At 36.4% G+C, this 15,018-nt stretch overlaps 1 protein-coding gene and 1 non-coding gene across 18 annotated transcripts in view; one reads left to right on the forward strand and one right to left on the reverse strand.

Moving 5' to 3' along the window:
• The window catches only part of DLG2 (discs large MAGUK scaffold protein 2), a 1,979,996-nt gene that overhangs the window by 1,313,793 nt on the left and 651,185 nt on the right, over window positions 1–15,018 (reverse strand). The gene's annotated exons all lie outside the window — the stretch shown is intronic.
• LOC144295608 (U6 spliceosomal RNA) lies at window positions 1,383–1,489 on the forward strand. Its single transcript, XR_013362691.1, has one exon. It is a non-coding gene; the product is annotated as a U6 spliceosomal RNA (small nuclear RNA).

Genomic DNA, 15,018 nt, shown 5'->3' on the forward strand with positions numbered 1-15,018 from the left:
GGTCTTCCTTTCTTTTTACAAGTAACCCCATGCTACCTTCAACCGTCTAATTCTTCTCTCTCTCTCTCTCCTTTTTTTTTTTTTTTTTTTTTTTACCATTATTACATATCACCATCAGTCAGGAATACAGTATCTGCCTTCTCTCATTCCTGTTCTCAAATAAGATCTAAAGGAAGAACAGATTTCAATGGAAGTAGAAGAAAAGTCATGATTCCCTTTCCTTTTCACTTGCAAGTCACCCTTTCTTTCTTCTTGACATTTCCCCAAACTTCACATTTTAAATAAAATTCCTGATAATTAAAGAAGCAACTTTCCCAAGAATGAATAGCTAATATGAGTAGCTTTTTATAACAAGCTGTCAGCTCATTATGTTGGCTAATAAATAAAATCTATCCGGTCATCATGGAAATGGAGAATCATTTCTAAAGGGAAAAATCTAACAAATCAACTACAGTCAATATTTTCTAAAGTGAATTGTGAATTCTATAGTGAGTTGGACAAAGACCATGATGAGCCTGTTATCTCTACTGATTTCCTACTTGCAAAAGGATGGGTTCACCATTCCAAAGCCTGCTTAGCTGTCCTTCAACAGCACAGCAGGGACCAGAACTCCAGTTTTTTCACAATGGAAAGATCTCCGTATATAGTTTTGAGGTTGGATTGTGTTTGTAAAATATGAATTGCTAGGTCTTCTCTGATCAGCATGAATATGAAGCTTCCCACAAATAAGAGTACCCTCTACAACACAACAGTTGTGAAATAATTATGCTCCTTTGGACTGTGTGTCTTCTTTCTCTAGCTCCTCTGGGTCTCTCATAATCACAATGACCATTAGTCAACCAGCAAAGATAGTCATATGCCATTAGCAAAAACAGATTGCTCCTTGAATGACTCCACAAAACTACTGCCTCACAGTATGAAATTTTTGGTTCAGTTGGATGCTTAAAAATATTTATTGAATGGCAAAACAAAAACAAACAACAAACACAAACTAAAAAACAAAAAAACCCAAGGAGATATTTGACACTTTGGACTATTAAGAAGCATAAGCTAACTCTTGATTTCTAGAAATTCATAACTTATTGAATGCTCATGACAGTTATATATCACAACAGGTTAGAAGGGCAATTAAGCTAATGCATTTAGGATAGAGTGCTAAGTGAGAGCTCATAGAGAAGTGATCTCATGTGTGGTGTGTGTGTTCTAATGATTGAGATGTCAAGAAACGGTGAGGGGAGAGATACATGTCAATCTGATTACATATGCACAATGTGGTTTTGGGATTATGAAAGGCAAAAACTAGGTCTGTTTGCATGAAGCAAAAGTATTGAGTTATAGGACTGGGAGGTTCAATTGTCAGTATTATTATTTATTGGCATCCTGTGCTTGCTTCAGCAGCACATGTACTAAAGTTAGAACAATAGAGAGAAGATTAGCATGGCCCCTGTGCAAGGATAACACACTATTTACTGACAATCCCTATGATACCACAGACATGCATCAGAAAATATTCTCTACCATAAATATGAGGCTGCCACTGCCCATGTATTACTAAGTGTTAATCTAATTCCAGAATACATTTTGGCTCAAAATAGGCTCAAAATACATTTTAATCCAAGTATGAATGATATCAAGATCCTTCTAATCTCAACTTCTTTCTTATAGCAGAGAATTATGGTACTCAAATGGACAAAAAAAAATGTCCAGCATAGTTTATAATAACAGATGTTTCTAGAAAAATTCCAAATCAGTGAAAACCTATAAAAATAACCAACTTCAAAGACTTTTAACAAGCAAGCCAAAAATAAGAGTATTATGAAGTGATTGTTGTTTGTTTGTTTTTTTAAAGAACAATCATACTATGAATCACTTGGGACAAGGATAATACAGTAGTCATAGTAGATGAGGATGAATGGAGAGGAAACAACTCACCAGAGAGAAAGCAAATACTTACTAGACCAAGAAATCACTATAAAGCTGCACAAAGGAGAACCCGGAGCCTAACTAAGAAAATAAGCAGGAAAAAGTCAGCAGAAGGCAGAATTGGTTCACTCTTGCCTCTAAGACAAGGACTTCAGGGGAACTGAGTGCCTACTCAAAGCATCAATCACTTCCAACTGGGAATCCCTACTAAAACATGTAGACAGTAAAGTGCCCAGCTATCCTGGTGACTTCCCTCAGAACCCCTCCTCCTATGTCAGTCTGCCAGCTGCCCAACAAATTAAATGACACATGAGGGAGTTTAGTGCACAGACAGCCTAAAACACGGTTGGCTTATCCTGAATTTTTTGAAAGGTGTATTTCCACCTTTCCAGTTTACATCCATGTAAAATTATTAAAGTGTAAGTGTATTGCCTTGAAGATGATTATATAAATGAGAATTTATTAATTACATAGTATAATATAGACCACATCTTCCACATAATAAGTACTCTAACATTTCTTTATTCCAAAGCAGAACATCTAAAACTAAGCTCATGGGCTTGGTTAAAAAAATTCAGCCTTTTCCCCACAGTATTCAAGAGCATTCAGAACACTTGATGTACTGGTTTTAGTTGACTCTGAGGAAAGTACACATAATTTAGCATGACCCAAACTCTTCCAAGAATTTATGATCTCTAGACTTGCAGTATGAAATATTTAAGAAAATGAACCATCAATTTATTCACTTATTCAATAAGCATTTATTGAGCACATACTATTAGGCATGGCACATTTCTAGACACTACAGATAGAGATAAAACGCTAATGGAGCTTACATTTGGTGGGCCAGAGGTAATTATAAATAACAGTATGAGGAATGTGAGAACACATCAAAAATAAAACTGCAGCATATTGCAACCAACTAAAGTATATAATTTGTCATCATATCTTCAAACTATCAGAGTAGTGTTAGGGCATAAGTAAACTGGGGACAACAAAAATTAGAAAGTGCCTGCTGATCAGACCTGGGGAAGAAAGTGCCAGATGTGACCTTTGCCTTGACATTTGCAAAGCCTCCTATTATCTTATCCTGACAATAGGTTACAAGGTTTGGTTTTGAAAACATTCCAAGATGTAACTTTAAAAACTCAAAATAACTTGTTATTCACTCCCAAGACCTTTAGCACTTTTTAAAAATTCAATTGAAGAGGTTAAAAGGAAATAGCAAAATACAGAAAAAGAAAAATTGAACTATGTCAAATCATTTCTGGAGGTAATTATAGACATGGTTTCAGATATTTGGCATGTCTGTTTCTGGAAGTTGTAAACGGTTTCAGCAAAAATCGAGATAATAGGATATAATGCTAGGTTTGCTGTTGTTTTACATCAGATTTGCTCATATCATAACATTTTAAGTAATATTTTAAAATATTGATGTGGGGGACTCTGTAAGTAGATATAAAACCTTATTAAAAGCCTTATTTTGTTTTATGGAATGGAAAAAAATTGAATATGCTTTTTTGGTTGCTCTTTCTTTTTAACCTAAAATGAAATAAATGATAACCAGTTTCCCAAAGTAGATCAGAACATGATAATCAACTCAAGTATTTAATTGACTGATGTAAATTTGGTTGCTACTTCTGTCAAATTTTGGTCTCTTCTTTACCTCTCCTGTCCCCCCATGGTTTCAGAACTTTACTTTTCTTCTTCACAGCCAGATGTTTTAGGACTCATCTCCCAGGTGCTAATCTTAAAAGTTAGGGTGCCCAATGTGGAGCACAAACACTTTTTGCTCCTCAAGAAGCAGCTCTGGGTTTTGAGTTCCCTCCTGATTGTGGGTCACCACACCAGGGGGTGGGTGGGATTTATGATGAGACTGTTTCTCAGCCTTTCCTATCCACTTCAATATGGTTTCCCTCAGATCCCTGGGTGGCTCAGTGGTTTAGCACTTGCCTTCAGCCCAGGGTATGATCCTAGAGTCCTGGGATCGAGTCCCACGTTGGGCTTCCTGCATGGAGCCTGTTTCTCCCTCTGCCTGTGTCTCTGCCTCTCTCTCTCTCCCTGTGTCTCTCATGAATATATAAATAAAATATTTTAAAAAATATATGGTTTCCCTCTCATGTACCTGATGCAAAGGGGGCTGCTTTGCCAGTTTTTGTTTTAGTTTTTTTGTTTTTTACTTTAGGTTCTCCCCCTACCCCAAGCAAATTGTTTCATTGATAGCTATAGAGTTGGTGTATCTGTGGGAGAAGGTGGTTTCCGGGTCTTCCTACATCATCATCTTGGACCAGAACCTTGAAATTGATCAAACTTTACTTCTCTACATTATTTCCTGCTACCTTTCAAATTATCACTTGGATACTTTATTACAATGCCTCTTCATCTCCTATGAGTGAACTGATTGTTTATGAAAAGATAAAATAGCTATCTCATCAATAGGAATCTTTTCTCTATGCCCCTCTTTATACAAACATTGCATTTTAAGCACCTTAGCCAACACTAATACCTATAACATCAGTCAGCACTGATGTTTTACTTTTCCTTTTCTTTGGAGGCATTTTAACAGCAATAAAAATAAATGATTACAGCATTCATTTTCCTTTTCCTTGCCTAGTGTGAGTTTTCACTTTCCTAGCTGGAGGCATCTAGGCATACAAGTATCTACAAACTGGCAAAGAGCTGAGTTCTCATTGTCTGCTTCCCAACAGAAGGGAAGCCTATAAACAAAGACAAGCACATTTTTGGAATTTCTTTGTCAAATATTCCTCCCCTCTCCAGCTGAAGCCAAATGAGGAAGATCACAGGCCAATCACTGATGAAGGCCTGAAGCATACTGTAAGAATCCAGGATCAATAATGTGTCTCAAAGTCAAGAGCCAGCTTAGTCTTCTCAAAAGTGGGGTGCTAATCCTAGAGGCCCAGTGTTTCTTAATGGCAGTGCCACCTATATCCTGGGTAGATGGTTGTATATGTCATCTCATATCTTGCTGGGTACTTAACATCTCTGGCCAACTCCTAAATGCCAATAGCTCTCTCCAGTCATCTAAACAAACAGAAATGTGACCAAACATTTCTAACAGGTGCCTAGGGGGTTGGTGTCACCATCAGGTATGAACCACTGTGCAAGGCCAACTGTGATACAGTGATAATGATGCCTGGTAGAGAAATCAGGAAGGCAGGTGGTAAGAAGTAATAAGTGAGCAGTTGGAGATAGCACAAAGACTAAAGACCTTAATCTCTGATAGCTTGTAATGCTAGCTCACACAGGGATAGCCCAGAATGTGATCTAGGATCACTGAAAGCTTCCAAAACAGGTAGCATACTCCATCTTCTAGGCTTTTTAAATGTCTGTTTCCAAATAAATATGTTAAATTTATAATGATTTGTCATTCTTGTTTTCATATTTGAGTTACCCTTATAGGATGCTGGTTGCTTTACAGAATTTTTCATTGACTTCAAAGGAATGGTAGCAGCCCTCGAAATGAAAGGAAACATTTACTACTGTAAGCCTCATGTCTTCAAACAGTATAATTCTCCTTCCTTAAGGAGACTCCCAAAAACTACACACAAAAAAAATGAAGGATGTGTCAATACCGAACTTCCTACAGGAAATTTACAGGATGCTCCTCAAATATGTCAACTCCAAGCACTAAGGAAAACAGATTCTTGGGGAAGGGGCTTATGGCTGAAACCAAAAGAAAGGCAGAAAGGAAAACAAAAATGCTGTGGAGCATGTCTGTTCCTTCCTAGAATCAGGGATTTGGGGTTATTGTTTTTTGTTTTGTATTGTTTTTTCTCCCTACAAGTCAAAAAGTGACAAGACATGAAAACTCATACAAGGAGAACAGGAAGGTTAAGAATAGATACTGCAATGGTCATTTGTGATAAGTAGGAGAGGAATCAGAGGAGTGTTGAGACAGCACCTGAGGGCCCTGCAGCCCCAGACAGAGAAATGGCTGCTCAGTCCTCTTTTCAGTGACTGTGAATGATTTAAGATTGATCTTTGAAATTTGCAGTCTTATTTTCAAAAATGTTTTTAATACATTATATTTATCTTTATTCCCTTGCAAACAGTAATGGCAGGGAGAGGTATATGATCTGTGTGTCTGGATTGGCTCTTTCTGGGCACCAGAGTCCTGATTGGTTTATTTAACTCAAATTCTTCTCAAGATAACAAAAGATTTTATGGAGGATGAAATTCACACTCCTAAAAGAGAAATATATACAGACCTTTAAAAGAGCTCTTACTGTTTACCTATCAGCCCCCATTCTTCGATTTCTCCTCACTAATTACTAATGATGATGAACCCATGCTTAACCCATGTGGGTGTGATTGAAGGAAAAATCTGGCAGCCGCAATTCTTGACCCAAACCATCAGTGCCAGGATGTTCACTGCTTACTTCAGAGAACGTATTTAAATCATTGTCATACTCAAAATGCCATTAACTTAAGTGACTGAATTCTTATCAGATTTCTTCTGGAGGCCTTGTTTCTTTCATTGCCCTCAGCAGAACATAAGCAACAAGTGAGTGACAATAAAATGTTCTGTGTCTGGGTGTGCATTCAACCTGTAGAGTCTGTACTTTGTGGCATTTTAAGTCCTTTTGGCAGGAAATTGTAAATTGTGCAGAAACATAGGTACCCTGAGACTTCTTGTGGCAAAACATTATGCATTAGCCTGGCACCTATAAATCCAAAGAGTATTGCTTAACCACTTCATTACAAGTATCATGTTGAGAACAACAGCACATTGAGTAGTCTAAGCTATTTACACATAATAATATATACTTTTTTTATTTTTATTTATGATAGTTACAGAGAGAGAGAGAGAGGCAGAGACACAGGCAGAGGGAGAAGCAGGCTCCATGCACCAGGAGCCCGATGTGGGATTCGATCCCGGGTCTCCAGGATCACGCCCTGGGCCAAAGGCAGGCGCCAAACCGCTGCGCCACCCAGGGATCCCTAATAAATACATTTTAGAGCATGTTTATCCCCCCCAAATCAAAACACAAGACAGGATACTGCCTTCCTTGCTTATCAAATAAAGAATTCCATTGCTATAGACAATGATTGGAGGAAAAAAACATTTAATTTCAAATGGCCTCATAATCTGGTTTTAGACAGTTATCTTAGTCAAGCATTTTCTGGTTAAAATTGAGCCATTTTATCTTTAGGCTATTAAATCTTACAGTTATTGACTTGTCTGAAGTGGAAAAAAAAAACCTTATGGTCTCTAAGCAATCATTGAATTTTAATTTATAAATTGAAGGTAAAAAAAAAATCCAAATGGTAAAAAAGAATAAATTCAAACCTGGATTGAATAAAGATAAACAAAAATAAATTATAAAATTATGTATAAGAATCCTCAGAGCTATTTAAGCATTTTAGCTTTAGTGTTTAGCTCGTTTCCTAGGGAAACTCAAAAGCAATGTGAGCAATGGGTAGCCATACAATGTAACCTTGATCAACAAACTACTAACTTGATTAACAGACTATATACATACACACACACACATATATATATATATGCACACACACTAACTCTACATCCATTTTCAGTAATACTTTTTAAATTACTCAATACATAGATGTTAGTACTGCTTTAACAAGGTTTTGTTCTGCTCCTAACCTCCATTTTTCATTTTCATTAACAAATCTAGATGGCAAAACAGAAAACAGCCATTAACCTCATAAAGACCAGCACTCTAGCAAAAGTTGTTTATATACTGGAGGGAAAGATCTTATCTGAAATGACTTTGAAAAGTTTTGTGAGTATTCAAAGAACAATTTAATAAGCCAGATTTCTGTAAGCATCTATTGATTTTCTGGCATGTACAAAGGCAGACATAGGAAGAAGGCAATAGAGAATAATGTTTAATGCCATAGAAATCAAATAAGGACTTTAATTCTTGCTTCTGCATATGACTGGCCCTATCAGGTTGGGCAAATTGCTTAGTTCCTTAAAGCCTCAGTATCCCTATCTGTAAAAGGGAGATAAAATATACCTCATAGGATGAGCATGTAGCACAGTGTCTGGCACATATTAAATATTCATTACCGTAACTCCTGCTATTAGCAGTGAAAACTACCACCACCATTCCATCAACCCTTTAGGATACAGTGTTCTAGAGAAGGATTTAATGATCCACTGGCCAGAAAGACTAAATGGATTTTCAAGTCATTACCAGAGACAAAACACAAGCAGTGACAGAATGATATTCAACAGATTCAAGAAAAGATACTCCACTTGGAAATTCAATTAAACAAACTCCACATATGTTTATGAGTGTCTACTATTCACTAGGTAAAATGTTTGATTCTGGAGATTTAAAGACCTGAAAGACAGAGATTTGTTCCATGGAGCAAAGGCTGGAGAGAGGAACTCATAAACATCAATCCCTTAGAGGAGTGTCAAAGGAAAGGAGGAATCAGCTTAACCCGGAAAGGTCATGGAAGGCTTTTAAGAATGGGCAACAATGAAACACAACCTGAGGGTAGTTGCTAGGGTGCAAAAGGTTTGTATCATAAATCTCTGTCAATTGCCTTCTTTTGCTTCTCCCAAGGCAGTTCCTAGGGCTACTTTCAAATTTCTTCTGGAGAACTATATTTTTATAATATAGGATAAATATGTACCTGTTGACTATCAAAGAAGAAATAAAAACATCATTTTGTCATGTATCTCCTAGCAATCTATTATGTATGGCTAGTGAATGTGTAGGAAATAGAAAGAAAGTGGTTAGAAGTTGTTTCTGTCAAAGGGAGATTCCAGACCAGGTATCTGTGTTGGGAAACAGAAGACCATTCCCTTGCTTACCCTCAAACATCTCTTGGTGCCACTGTCAGAAATGATTTGGATGGACTACAGCCACAACTCATGAAAATATATTTGTACATTCTCTGTATGATATTGGAATATATCTAAAAAAAAAACGGTGTAACATGATGGAGCCAAGCCACTTCATTTGCTAAGCATTTGTCATACCCTTAATTGAGCAGTTCACTTGGTTGGCAACCAATAATCTGCAGAAGTGGAAAACACAGTGTTCAGGAGAGGATAATAAAGAATGCTTAATGGAATATATTTGTGTCCATTAGTGTTCACATTTGACCTTGTCAAACACAATCAAATCATCAATGCAAATGATTAAGCATCTTAAACCATAATTTTGGAGGATTTATCATAAAGCATGGTTTATATGAAACTTTTTAAAAATATTAATCTTTAGGTCATTTCAAGCTTCTAAGAAGTATATATGCTCAAATTCTCACTCAGATCTCACTGTCAAGTGACCCAACAATGCTACTAGAACAAAGAGAATAAATTTCCAGTAAGGAGGAAGAGTTAATGTAGACTCTAAACCATGAAATTTTCTTTTTCCATGTATTTTCAGTTATACAATGTCCAATTCATATTTTAGGTTCTGCTGTGCAAAAGATATGGAGCACCTTCAAAAAAAGACACTAAAAAGCACCATCTGTTCACGTTGAAGAAAAAAATTAACTTCTTAATCATAAAAATTGCTCTCCAAAGAAGTAGACTGGAAACATCCGGATGTGAGGTTATAATTTAAAACAAAAGCAAAACAGCCTCCCTTAAAAGAAGTGAAATGCTTCATTCAAACTTACTGGATAGCTGATAATGAAAGTGAAAATGCTGGCATCTATAGATATTGGGAAGTCTTGGGATTTGAATTTTATCACTGAGCATCTGGTTATATTCATACTTGGAGAAAATCTTTAAGTGGCAAAAATTCATACAAAGTCTAAAAGGAGTTTATTACAACTGGGATGCCTCTATTAATTCTATATTCCCTTCTGATGTGGATTATATCAATTTCTACTGGTGACAACATGTTAATACAAAAGTTTGAGGCTTAATCTGGTCCAGCCTAGCCCACTTACCCAGGATCAATAGAATAGGCATTAAATAAGGTTTTCATTAAATCAGGGCAATAATTATAATCTACCAAGTATCACCCTTTGATTGCTACATGTGGAAAAGCTGAGTCTTGAAGTTAAGTTACTTGCCCATGTGTCATGTTCCTAGAAATCAGTGAAGTGGGAATTCAAATCCAGGTCTATTTGCCTCTACACCCTATGTTTTTGCCTGCAGTAGATTGTCTTCTAGGTTAAAACTAAAGGGGTTTGTCTGTCTCCATTTTCTTAGCATGACCACTACATCTGATATAACTAGTATCCATGATTATTAAACTGCATTTAATTAATTCAAATCTCCCCATATTAATCCATTACCTGAAAGACTATTTCTGGGAGTTGAAAGTTTCTCTGAAATAATATTATGAATAACAACAGCGGCAACAATAGTAAACCTTTAGCTCTCTTTTCATATTTTTCTTTTTCTCCCTCCACGATAGCCCATTACAGGTTAATTATCAAACAAGGATTTTTCTTGTTAATGTATTTTGTTATTTTTTAGACTTTTTTGCAATTCCAGGAAAAGAGGCCTGTTTCATCTTAGCTTCCCTCCTGTATCTCTCAGTCTGAGGATCATCAGTAGCTATCCTTTCCTCCTTCATGCTTCCCAGGAATATCAACTAATCCTGGCTGGCTCTGCTTTCATCTAAATCCTTCTGTCCTATGTTCAATATGGAGGAAGAAACGGTAAGTAAGAAATGCTTCATCCAGAGCTTCAGTTTTGATCCCCTGGCCAAGCATGCCTTGACCACAGCTAAAAAGCTTCTGAAGTGCATCTGGATGACTGGCACAACTAAATTTTAATGTCTTCCACAGAAGAGGGAAGGTGGGTAATCCATGTCTCATATCTTTGACTTAAGGCCTCAAACGTCCCAATTCAAATTCAGAAGTTCTCTGGAGTAAACCACAGGATACATTAAAGTTCTATATTCAAATCATAGATGTTTATTTAGATATTTTTCAGGGGTCTAACTATTGTGGTTTATCACTAATAAAGATATAAAAAAAGAAAAAGACATTGATCCTAATCTCCATAGTTACTTAAAAAGGCAAATACTATAATGCTATGGAATCTAAGTGGCAGCCAGTAGCAAAGAGAACAAATGCTATTAGAATATATTAAATGGCAACATTACCAAGAGCTGTGGAAATCTGTAAAGGCTTGGGGAATATTAACTGATCATATTATAATTAACCATTATTAGACAAAATGGGTATTGCTATAGACAAGAAAAAAATGGAGAGAACAGAAATGAGACCTTTGTGAGACTTACCCCACTACTGACACTGTCAGAGCATAGGAGGCCAAATAGCAAATGAAATAATAATAATAATTTCTCATATTGATTAGTGCTGACTGTATGATAGGCATGATGCTAATTTTTTTTCCACTCCACAATTTAAGAATTACTCTCTTTTGTTAGAGATAAACAAAATAAAGCTTTGAGAGATTAAAGAACTTGCTAAGAACATGGAGCTAGTAAACCCAGAAGGCAAGATTGGAAATCTATGAACAGTGGAGGTCTTCCAAAGCAAAGCCCTTATGGTTAGCCATGATGTTGAGGGAGTTGAGGTGCTCAAGAATGGTATGTATATCCACCTCCTTTGTTTTGATTCATCCATCCCTGACATGGGGATTGATCTAGATATCTACACAAAACTCCTGCTTGTCAAGACATAAGGGAGAAGGAAGCAAACCATAGTGCCCCCCAAGGCAATAAGATGCTAATCCAACCCTAAATTTACCATTGCAACCTTGGGATATTTTATAAACTCAGTTTTCTCAAAGATACAAGGATAGTGAAATGAAGCAATGCTGTGTGGTGGAAAGCCCTAAGATAGAGCCTTATGCACCTGGGTTTAAATCCGAGATCTACCACTTATTAATGATGTGACATTGGGGGAGGGGGGGAATTCTTTAATGTATCTGAACTTACAAAGTATAGATAATGATTTCTCTATAAAATTACTATGCGGATTAGGGGGGAGGGGGGGAAAGTCAGTTGCCTAGTAGTATCTAGCACAAAGCCCAGGCCTGTAATCCCTCATCTAAATTTTACAGCCAAATGTAATTTGGAATTCAGAGCATATATGTGGATTTTAGGAAGGTCAAAGAGGCATGCACCATATATTACTTAACACCCCAGTAGAGTGTGAGATGGTACCCCAGAATTAATTGTTTTGCCATGAAATATATGGATTCTCACCACAGTAGAGTAAATAAAGACCTTGAGTGAATAGCTACTTATTACTTCTGGTTGACTTTTGTTGCCTAACTAGTCTGCTGAAAACTTATCAAATTCTTTTTATTTTCTAGATATATATGACAATGTTAACAATAAATGGAAATAATTGAAGGGTATAGGATTGATTTAGCTATTGTTGCAGTTTCTCTAAGCCTTTTTTTTTAAATTAACCCCAAAAAAATATTTTTAGTACTTCTTTGGATATTGGACATGTGGTTAGGATACTATATAAGAGTTCAATAACTGATAGTTTCTTTCTTTGTGCTCCAGAGAAGTACAAAAGATACAAGTTACCTATTGAGTGTCAGGCAAATGATTAATTGTACCTTAGAGTGTTCAGGTCCTCCAGGACACTGCATTTGGGGATGCTGATTAGTCATATTTTTATAAAAACCAGAGTTTGAGTAAGAAAGTCACACTAACAATTCTCTATCAATCTGTTCTGTGCTTTCTTCCCAGAAGAGATGGAACAGTCCTTGTTCACCTCCCTCTGCCCTACCCTCAACAATTTTCCCCAAGTCCTGAATATGCCTGAAAAGCCTTGTCAGTATGCTTTTCCTGCTGAGTCTAGACTCCTCTTCACTCCCACTACACTGAAGTCATTGACAGGAAAAGCCAATGACAGCCAGATCTTGACAGATCATGCCCAACAGTTTCAGTACAAGCCCACAGGGGCTTTACTGAAGATCTGTCCCAGAGCTGTCTGTCTTTTCCATCTGGGCTGCAGACTGAGCTGAGGAGGGCAGAGGCATGTTCCAGGGCAGGGCACATGCTGGACTTCAGAGGCCAGTGTGCATAGAGAGTCTAGCCATCCTCGCAAAAACTCAGCACATGTCACATGCTGGGGGGCAGAACAGCGGGTGTGCTGTCTGGAGGTCTCCTCCTGGAATGCTGGTTGCCTAGCAACAAGATCCTGCTTCTCTCCAACTTCAATTCTTAAGGCTCTGGCTTAGTCACTTGTGAAACCCAGAATTTTTCTTGCCATTCCTCACCCAGATTCCCAGAAAATACAGGCACTTCCAAGCTCTGTATATTGTGGCTATTTTAGCCAAAGAAATCTTGGATTTCCTTTTGGCATCCTGGCTGTAGTTCTTACACACCAGCACTTCCCTGCAAGTTTTAAATATGCTATACTATAAATATACTAAAATAATAGTTTCCTTTTGAACATATGTGCATATTAGTAAAAGACTGAAGGTTATACCCGAAAATTACAGCTTTCTCTTCATGGTCGGAATGTGATATATTATTATTTGCTTATCTGCATTTTGAAATTACCTATAAAATGTGCCTTAATTTTATTATAAGGATAAATATTAACATGATATATGCTGGGAGTATTACTATTAGTCAACATTCTAAATGTATACAAAGTAACAATAAAGGAGGAAACACATGCACACATACACAGGACACCATTTCAACTCTGTACATGGGATAAAAATGAAAGGAAAATATCATTGAATAAAAAGAGTTCCATTTAAATGAAGAGAATTCTCTCTAAAATTCTGTAATTTTAACTTTGAAGAGTCTTAATGAAAAACATTGTAACATTGGCATATTTACAGCCATAGGCTTAAAAATGCAGAAGAAAATTATCTGTATCATGCCAGTACGGGTCTGGTGGGCAGATTTCAATAGCAAAAAATTAAGTGTTTTTGAACCCAGAGCTTTTTAGTCATTCCTCTGTTCAGTCACTCAAAAATCCTGTCTATATATCTACTTTGTGCTAGACACATAAAAACACTGTGGATACGTATCTAAAGCAACAGGTCCCTTCCCTCAAGGAGGTCATACTGAATCAAAATTCACACTGAAAAGAAAAATAGCATCATTTATTACAATATCTGTTAAACCAGGTTTTGTGGATGTTTCCTCTGGATCTTGGAATTCTCTATAATATAGTTAAGTTTGCATTTATTTGTATAATAATCTATTTAATTAAACAAGATTTTGGGGATCATCTTAATGATACTCTATAACTAAGTACTAATACATGACTTCAGAATCTATATTAATGCTTGTGATTATAATTGCATGTACTTATTTGGCTATTAGGATGAATGAGTAATGCATTTAAATATAAATGCTTTAGAATAGAGGCCAATTGGTACATGGGATACTTACCAATATGAATATTGACAAATGGTCTGAGAATTGAGTCATCTTAGAATAAGTGGTAAGGTATGGTCATGCCAAATTCAAAAGCTGCTAGAATTGTACCTAAATTGTGAGTAAAGATTGTTTCAGCAAAATGACATTCCTTCATATTAAGTAAATGTTGTTAATATTCATTTCATCTAACTAGAATGCAACTCTATGGGAGAAGGGGCTTTATCACTGCTAAATCTTCAGGGCCTGGCTTATAATAAATGCCTACTAACCATTTGCTGACTGAATGAATAAATGAACAAATGAAGTATTTTTAGTTTATATTTGTTTTCTAAATTAATGTTTAATAGTTGAATAAAAGTTATGCCTCTTTTATGCTGATGTGTTCAAGTAATATCTCTGTAATAAAAATAATAATACCAATGACTTATGCAAATTTTTCTCCTTTAAAAGAGTGTTGCCAGTACTTTAAAACTACGGGATTAATCCTAACTCCTCCTCTGTCTGTAATGTCACTTTCTTGACTTTCCCCCTTCTACTTTTGGTTCCTGCCAATTTCTAGTTCAAAATTCCCATGTGCCCTTTATTGCTGTCACTCCCCTGCACCTGCCAGTCCTAGCTCCTTCCCCATTCACCTTCATAATCTAAAGTGGAACAATAAGAAAGAAAGAGAAAACACAGAATAGAGTAATTTTTTGGATCTAAGAAACATTCCAGTGAAGAAAGAGACTTTGGAGTTATATAGAATAGGATCCAAATTCTAAATTCACCATTTATGTATTACCTTTCAGAACTTGAACAG

The sequence above is a fragment of the Canis aureus genome, chromosome 23, assembly GCF_053574225.1.
Source record: "Canis aureus isolate CA01 chromosome 23, VMU_Caureus_v.1.0, whole genome shotgun sequence".
Lineage (NCBI taxonomy): Eukaryota > Metazoa > Chordata > Mammalia > Carnivora > Canidae > Canis > Canis aureus.